This window comes from Phalangium opilio, unplaced genomic scaffold (assembly GCF_054372755.1).
Source record: "Phalangium opilio isolate 3A_F unplaced genomic scaffold, DU_Popi_V2 ptg000101l_1, whole genome shotgun sequence".
NCBI classification, from domain to species: Eukaryota; Metazoa; Arthropoda; class Arachnida; order Opiliones; family Phalangiidae; genus Phalangium; species Phalangium opilio.
The window spans coordinates 230,629-239,664 of record NW_028324204.1 but is presented as its reverse complement, the minus strand read 5'-3'; positions in this window follow the sequence as shown (position 1 = coordinate 239,664).

Sequence of the window (9,036 nt, the reverse complement as noted above, 5' to 3'; positions counted from 1 at the left end):
TTGCACAGGTTTTTCGTCTTGCACACCTTTACGGTTTTCCGCAAACTCTGCTCAAAATAGCACATATACTTATAAAAAGCTCCCCTTTTAATTTTAAAACCACTATCCAACCATTTTTCTTATATTTTAAAAGGTTTGCACAGGTTTTTCGTCTTGCACACCTTTACGGTTTTCCGCAAACTCTGCTCAAAATAGCACATATACTTATAAAAAGCTACCCTTTTAATTTTAAAACCACTATCTAACCATTTTTCTTAAATTTTAAAAGGTTTGCACAGGTTTTTTGGTCTTGCACACCTTTACGGTTTTCCGCAAACCCTGCTTAAAATAACACATATACTTTTAAAAAGCTCCCCTTTTAATTTTAAAACCACTATCGAACCATTTTTCTTAAATTTTAAAAGGTTTGCACAGGTTTTTCGTCTTGCACACCTTTACGGTTTTCCGCAAACCCTGCTCAAAATAACACATATACTTTTAAAAAGCTCCCCTTTTAATTTTAAAACCACTATCCAATCATTTATCTTAAATTTTAAAAGGTTTGCACAGGTTTTTCGTCTTGCACACCTTTACGGTTTTCCGCAAAACCCTGCTCAAAATAGCACATATACTTATAAAAAGCTCCCCTTTTAATTTTAAAACCACTACCTAACCATTTTTCTTATATTTTAAAAGGTTTGCACAGGTTTTTCGGCTTGCACACCTTTACGGTTTTCCGCAAACTCTGCTCAAAATAGCACATATACTTATAAAAAGCTCCACTATTAATTTTAAAACCACTATCTAACCATTTTTCTTATATTTTAAAAGGTTTGCACAGGTTTTTTGGTCTTGCACACCTTTACGGTTTTCCGCAAACCCTGCTTAAAATAACACATATACTTTTAAAAAGCTCCCCTTTTAATTTTAAAACCACTATCCAACCATTTATCTTAAATTTTAAAAGGTTTGCACAGGTTTTTCGTCTTGCACACCTTTACGGTTTTCCGCAAAACCCTGCTCAAAATAGCACATATACTTATAAAAAGCTCCCCTTTTAATTTTAAAACCACTACCTAATCATTTTTCTTAAATTTTAAAAGGTTTGCACTGGTTTTTCGTCTTGCACACCTTTATGGTTTTACACAAACCCTGCTTAAACTAGCACATATCGAGTAAAAAGCTTCACTATTAATTTTAAAACCACTATCTAACCATTTTTCTTATATTTTAAAAGGTTTGCACAGGTTTTTTGGTCTTGCACACCTTTACGGTTTTCCGCAAACCCTGCTTAAAATAACACATATACTTTTAAAAAGCTCCCCTTTTAATTTTAAAACCACTATCCAACCATTTATCTTAAATTTTAAAAGGTTTGCACAGGTTTTTCGTCTTGCACGCCTTTACGGTTTTCCGCAAAAACCTGCTCAAAATAGCACATATACTTATAAATAGCTCCCCTTTTAATTTTAAAACCACTACCTAACCATTTTTCTTAAATTTTAAAAGGTTTGCACGGGTTTTTGTGTCTTGCACACCTTTATGGTTTTCCGCAAACCCTGCTCAAAATAGCACATATCGAATAAACAGCTCACGTTATATTTTTTAAAAACTACGATCTAACCATTTATTACAGTTTATCATGACTTCACAGGTTTTTCGTCTTGCAGACGCTTTTCTTTAGCTCCAAATACAACATATAGAATAAAAACATATTCATGTATTTTTAAACCTACCAACATTTTTACTTAAGTTTTAACATGGTTTGCACATGTTTTTCGTCAAAGCCTGCTCATATTACAACATATAGAATATAAAGCTTCCTTTGTAGCATTAAAACTACCATCTTACGACTATACGAAAGTTTTAATATGGTTTGCACTGCTCTTTCGTCTTGCAAGCTAGAAAACACGGCGAACTAAGTTAGTTCCTCGCTTCGCGATAAGCACGGGCCTAGACCATCTCGGAGGCTCCGGTTGGAGCTAATAAAATAGTCCATCGGACTCATAAACAAGAAATATGCCTATTTCTGTATTTGAAAGTGTGTTTCGAAGCTTAAAAATTCATATATTTTCGGTCCCTAAATGTCAAGGACAGTCTTATGTTATTTTTGCAAGCCTTTTATGGTTCGTGTTTTGTATTTGGAGGGTTATTATCATTATTTTCATTTTTTTGGATTATAATATAGACTTTGATACGCCTTTGCGACAGACTATCATTTTAACATCATCGGGAGTCCTTGTTCAAAATTGGTCGATGATGTAAAAATCCATTGGTTTTGGTTACCAGTTTACCACTTACAAATTCTCTTACCAGAAATAGTAGCAGACGAACTTGAGAAAAACAAATATTTTTTTTAATTATGCCACAGCCCACTCGATCACTAAAACACTGTTTCGAAAGGACAGCGCGCTCGTAAGCATACCACGCAACACGTTTCAATTATAAAATCATTTAATTAATTGCTTGGACTAGTTTTTTATTTAAGAAGTGGGGGTTACTGGTCCTCGGGACCAGTTTATTAATTGCAAATCTATAGTAGAACAAAGGTGGGGACCAGTCCGTGGACCAGTTTATTATTTCGGACACTAGGGGGTCACTGGTCCCAAGGACTAGTTTAAAGATTATGCTTCTTTCCCAGCCCGTGACGATGACGAAATTCCATTGGTTACACTAATACACTTACAAATAATCTTACCAGAAATAGTAGCAGACGAACTTGAGAAGAACAAATTATTTTTTAAAGTTATGCCACAGCTCACTCGATCACCAAAACACTGTCTCGAAAGGACACTGCGCTCGGAGACTTAAAACGCAACACGTTTGAATTAATACATCACTAGTTATGCTAAACTAATTGAATTTTCCATGTGTACGAATAGTAAGAAAACTCAGGTAAGCAATAGTTTTACTTATTCTAGTTTGGTGTTAAATTTTATTGGCCAATGGCTTCTATCTACCATATTCGTAAGCTTGTGAATGCAACATCCAAGGCTTGGGGATTTTGAGTAATAGATTGGGTACTTAACGTTGCGTGGTCTGTCATACGGGTTTTCCTTTAAAAACTACTCTTTAAGCCTCGACTATGGCATTGGGAATCAAGTTTTATAGTATATTCTATACTATAATTGAACTATAATGATATTTGAAATTCCGGCTATTTCTTTCCAACGGATTCGCGACGGAAATAAACCTAAGAAAATTCACACACGTCTAAAAACGACAATTACTTTTATCCAATATTTGAAATTACTTATCTCGAAAAAATTAACAAATGCACCATGCTAATATTGGGTAACATTCAATAATAGACCAATAATCAAACGTGATGTAAAGCAACCTGTCAACTTTACTGACATTTTCGGTGCAGGGCCTATCTAAGAGATTATCACCCAACAATTGATCATCAGTTTGACATATGGCATCTAGCTAAAGGAATCCGATCTAAATTGTTGAACGCAGCGAAAAAAGAATCTGGAAAAGAATTATTGCCTTGGGTTAAAACTATAAACAGACATCTTTGGTACTGTTCCGAAAACTGCGAAGGCGATAAAGAAGTATTGATTGATATGTGGAAGTCGGTATTATACCACATCAGAAACATCCACGAATTTCCAGACCTAGAAAATTATCCTAATTGTGGCCATGAACCTTTAAGCGCAGAAAAAGCAAGCGTGAAAAAATGGTTGGATATTGAAAGCGATTCCTACGCAAAATTGGAGAAAATTGTCTTGGATAAAAAGCTATTAATGGATCTTAAACAAATTAACAAATATTCTCACACGTCTGGATTAGAAAATTATCATAGCTTGGTAAATAAGTACTGCCCAAAGCAGTTGGACTTTGATCATAACACAATGGAGGCCAGAATTCAATTAGCAGCGTTAGATCATAATAACAACGTTGGTCGTCAAACATTATTTGAACTAAATGAAGGCTTAGAAATAGACTCTCTTAATAAAGAGGAATTTACATATTACTTTTCAAAAGCTACGTCAGAGTGGCACGCACGCCCAATTAAAGAAGCTAAGACATATTTCTATATATTGAAGATTATTGAAAATATAGTTAAGAAGAAGATTCAAGGTACCAATGATAGTAAAGAACCAGTGGTTATGCCAAACATAGCTCCGATTCGTAGACCTAGCAAAACCGAATTAATAGCTGCCGCAAAGAGGAGAAGATTAAATTTTGACGTGTAAATCTTTATATTTAAACAATTTGTGAAGTCCTAATATTTCTTTTGTGTAAACAAAAGAGTTATCAGAAATGTTAATTTTAGGAACTTTGCTTTAATATTATCACATGAATTAATGTTCTTTAACAAACCTCAATTTCCGTTTCTCTTTAATAAGTGTTTCATTAGAATAAAAATTGGGATCACTTATCAATATTTTTAAAACATTAAATAATTATTTTGATATTATCCTTTGTTTATTCACTATTTTTTAAATCCCGGCACGTTAACCTAAAGCTTGCTGATCTTCAGGTATTCCAAATCGTTTATAACCAATGTAATCTTCTACATTAGCTTCCGGAAACTCCAGTCTTATTCTAATTAGCGCACAGAGAGGAAGCATTCTTCTGTTATTCTTTCCAAGTTTTTCGTACACCATATGTACAAAATCACGATAACCAGTGTATCTGAAAGTTCTACAGCAGAAACTATAATTAGACTAGAATTACTAAATTATTTATCAATACTTTTTTAATTATATCACCTATTTGAGAGTTGATTTCCTACAGGTTTATTTCTATTCTCAAGTTTTCGATAATGAAGGTAGGATTTGTAGAAGGTTTCTAAAATAACGCGGTTTAAGCACATAGTTTTAAAATTAGCATTATCGGTGATACATTTTGGATCTCCTGTCTGATTAGGATGTTTAGTTAAAAACTTTACTACATCGGGTACTTGATGGCAACAGAACACCCATTTTAAGATCATTTCCATTTAGTACCCTTTTCAATCCATTTTCTATATTATCATCAAATTCGTTTGGTATTTTAAAACACCCGCCGTCACAAACACAGATTTCTCTTATTCTATTAATGTCAACATCAATTATAGGCAAAAACCTAGCATTTTCTTCACGATTTCTCCGTTCTTCTAGCTCTTCTTGCGTATATTCAGGTTCGAATTCGTAGCCTTGCACTCTCATACCTCTATTTCTGTTCATTTTCTCGAATCTGAGCTGGAAATTTTTGATTTATGAAAGAAAATCACGGTCACCGTCCGAGCTTCTATTGATATAAAAATTGTTTGCAGCCATTTCTTTCGATTGGGAGGCTGGGATCATAATGCCCAATAGACAAGAAGAAGCCTGGCACGTGACCACTGAAAACCAGTACCAATCAAATATCGAAAAAAGAGTGACGTCATATATTTTGAAATAAATATGGAGACGCCCCGAGAAAAGGGTATTTTGGATTAAGGCAAAGGCCTGCAATTTCCCATTGAAAATTATTGTGCTTTTTTCCATTTCCTTTACATATTCCTTTCTCATGACTTCCTCATTTGTAATACCCCACTTTGTAGCATTAGTTTCGAACTTGTGCGAATTTGGATAGCAAATTACTGAGATTAAGGAAGCCGATGGGTTTTCAGGGTTGCTATAGCAGGCTCTATGGAAATTTGAGGCGGTAATTCTACCTGCTCGAAAATGATTCCACATTTTGATTTTGCTTTGCAGTTTGCTTTTTTCCTCAACCTTCTTGGCTTGTTCCGCGGTAAAATCGATCTTGATACTTTCACAATGTTTTAAAAGATCATCGAAAGATAGTCCCTTGGTTTTCTCATCAAAGAGCTCCGTTAACAGAATAGGGAAAGCCTCGTTAATACATTTTGGAATATATTCGGCCTGGTAATTTCGATTCGTGCTGAAATAAGCCTTCTCACCATGACTAAATAACTTGTCGGCAAGCCTTTTATGATCAGCGTCAGTGGCCATTGGTACATGGTTTTGAACCAATACAAAAGATACTTTTTTGGATGAGTGACCAGTTAAAGAATTGTCCGGATCTTCTATGACAGATAAATTTTCCACAGTTTCTATGGGGCTACGAGTGAGTCCAAATGTTTCCTCCTTGCTGTGGCAGAACTAACATTCATTTCGGCAACTGGCACATATAAAACATTCTTCACGATGGGGACTGACCAATATGCTTTAACTCCAGTTACGGTTGTTTTTTCATGAAATCTGACTGCATAATCCACGTAAAAAAGTTAGGCTGCAACGTGGGAGCAAGATTCATCTAACCCAGCCATGCAATTGCAATGGCCGCAGGTTATAGATGAGTTATTGGCATTCACAATCACCCAGGGTTTAAGTGGTGGCTCGTTTCATCTTTGGGAGTGCATAACCTAGAATATATAGGTATATAATGAACAACAGTTCACTTTAAAACCAAAAAGCTTTCTAAATACTTACAGTGCCTTTGACTAGAATGTGACTATCAAACGTTTTCACCAGTACCTCTCGTACAAACCCACTTACAAACTGATTATAACCCGTTAAACTTTTATAGTTTTTCAATTGCTCCTTGCTATAGGGCGATATTCCTTCGATTAAATAGCAGTAAATATCAGAAAAGGAAACGGGTGGCAGGTATTGGAAAGTTTCATGTTGATCAGGCTTCACTACTTTACAATCTTGGTTCTTCAACAAATATGGGTCTACAGCATTAATGTACGCAATTTTTACCTTGTATCTGTTTTGAACATGTGCCTCTAAACTATTAAAATAATCCGACTTTTCCATGTTGATGGCTAAGGAGTCAATAATCAATCTAAAAGCCCATGGTTTACTGTACAAGGCATAGAAACTTGCGATTAAAATGGCAGCACCTTTTTCCAATCACTAAAAAATTACAAAGACCACAGATTATCATGTGTGCTAGTCCCGAAGTATAGGCATATCGTTTATGGATTTATCTATAAGCAGACGACAAAATTGAGCTGATACTACTCTATTCGTATGAAAAGCGAATAAATTCCATGCGAATGAAATAAATTTGAGGTTTTTGATTTCGCCCTTCTTAGAAAATAGACCGGATACGTAGTTCACAGTCTCACAGTTACTTAATGACAGTCGGCCCTCGCATTCTGATTTACTGAACTCTTCGCCAATATATCGATCCTCTTTCGAAGCTTGAGAATCACATCATCACCAGCTTTAGGATATGTAAGTAGTGCCTATGGAGTATAGTACTATGAATGGTACAAGGTGGAATTTAGGTTAAAAATTTCTACAGTATATAAATATATGGAAGTTTTTAGGATGTAGTTTGGCTGAAACAAGAAATGGAGTGCTAGAAAAAGAATGAAGGAACATCGCCCCTCCAACTTCAACAACTAATCAAACGTTCGACAGATGTAGACGAAACCGCAATAAATAAGAAGTCAAAGATATCACAAAATGAGGGTGATAATAAAGCATTTCGTACAAACTGTTATAAGAATTTAACATCGAAAGAAGCGAAGATTTTCTTGCAAGAAATAAAGTCAAAAAAGGAAGATGGCCCAGTGTACACCACTCCGCTTCCGCAGAAAGTGTACCCCAAAAGCGGCGAAATATTCGCTTTTCGAGTGTCGAGGGCGGAAGAAAACGATGTCAAAAATGATAGATTTTTTGGAGGGAAACTGCTATGAAACATATTGAAGACTTGCAAATCTTTAGACAATATTTCTATAGAAGGATTGGAGCCGGACTCGAATGTGACTCTCATTTTAAAAAAGTCCTTTTCAAATTGTCAACAAAATGTAGCAATGAAACGATTGCTATTTTGATTCAGTACACTGGTGACGAAAAATTAAATGTGCGTCGCAGGTATGGAAACACAAGTGAAAAATTGAAAACGCACACAACAACCATAAAAAGCGTGCGAAATTTACAAAAACAGTTTTTTGAGAGTGGTAGAATAAACCCGGCAGATTGTTACAGAGAAACCCTCGAAAAAACCATGGAATTATATGAAAATAAAAGGTTTCTTGGTCATGAAGTTTCTGTTCATCCGGATGAGATTGAAGATCATGGTCCACGAAACTTGAGACAAGCTCAAAACTGTAAATACGCTTTCGACCGAAAAAACAAAATTTCGAATGACCCTTATTTCAATTTGATTGAATTGGCTGATGGTCCTTTAAAAGGAAGAATATAACACATTGAATATATTGGAAAAAGTTTTTTCTGTATTGTGGTCGAGCCTGACATTTTAACTATGGTGAACCGATTTTTTAAGCTATCCTACGATGATTCGAATGTTAAGCTAATGTTAGGATATGACACGACCTTCAGAATAGGTAATTTTTACGTGTCTTTCGTTTGCACTGTTAATCCCGAAATAGAGGGAGAGCCATTAACCCCGGTATTTGCCATGATCCATGACAAAAAACTAAAAACGACACACGAATATTTTTGGAAACTTGTTGCTTCCTTACTGGAACTAGACAAATACGGAAGAAATGTTCCTATCGTTTGCGACAGAGAACCAGGGATAGTAGCGTCAATATTATCTTCCTGCAAAATGGGGAAGGAAAATTTGGTTTTCTGTCAGAATCACATTAAAAGAAATGTCACCGAGAAGCTGGAAAAATTGAGTGCTTCCAGTGACGACAAAAATCTACACAAAGAGAACATAAGAGATTTGATTGAATCCGCAAGCGTAGATGAATTCCATTCTCTTTACAAAATGATTGAAATGCTATGGACACCTGAATTTAAAGATTACGCTGATGCCTACCTAAAAACCGATTTAGTCACAAGGTGCATAAAGGGTGTAACAAATCGCTTCGCAGCATTTAGAGATTGCATTACTACTAATAATCTAAGCGAGAGTCTGCATAGTGATTTTAAAAGATTTATCGATGGTAGAGAACTGTCGGTTAATCAAGCCGTGAATGAAATCATTAACTATAAAAAGCACAAACCAAACGAATTCAACCGTTGTTATCGTGGAGTTGCTGGAATGTACAATTTAAAATCAGAATATATTGATCCAGAAACAGATGGTTCAAAGAATTTGAACTTACAAATAGTGCCGAAAAAAGAGTATTCACGA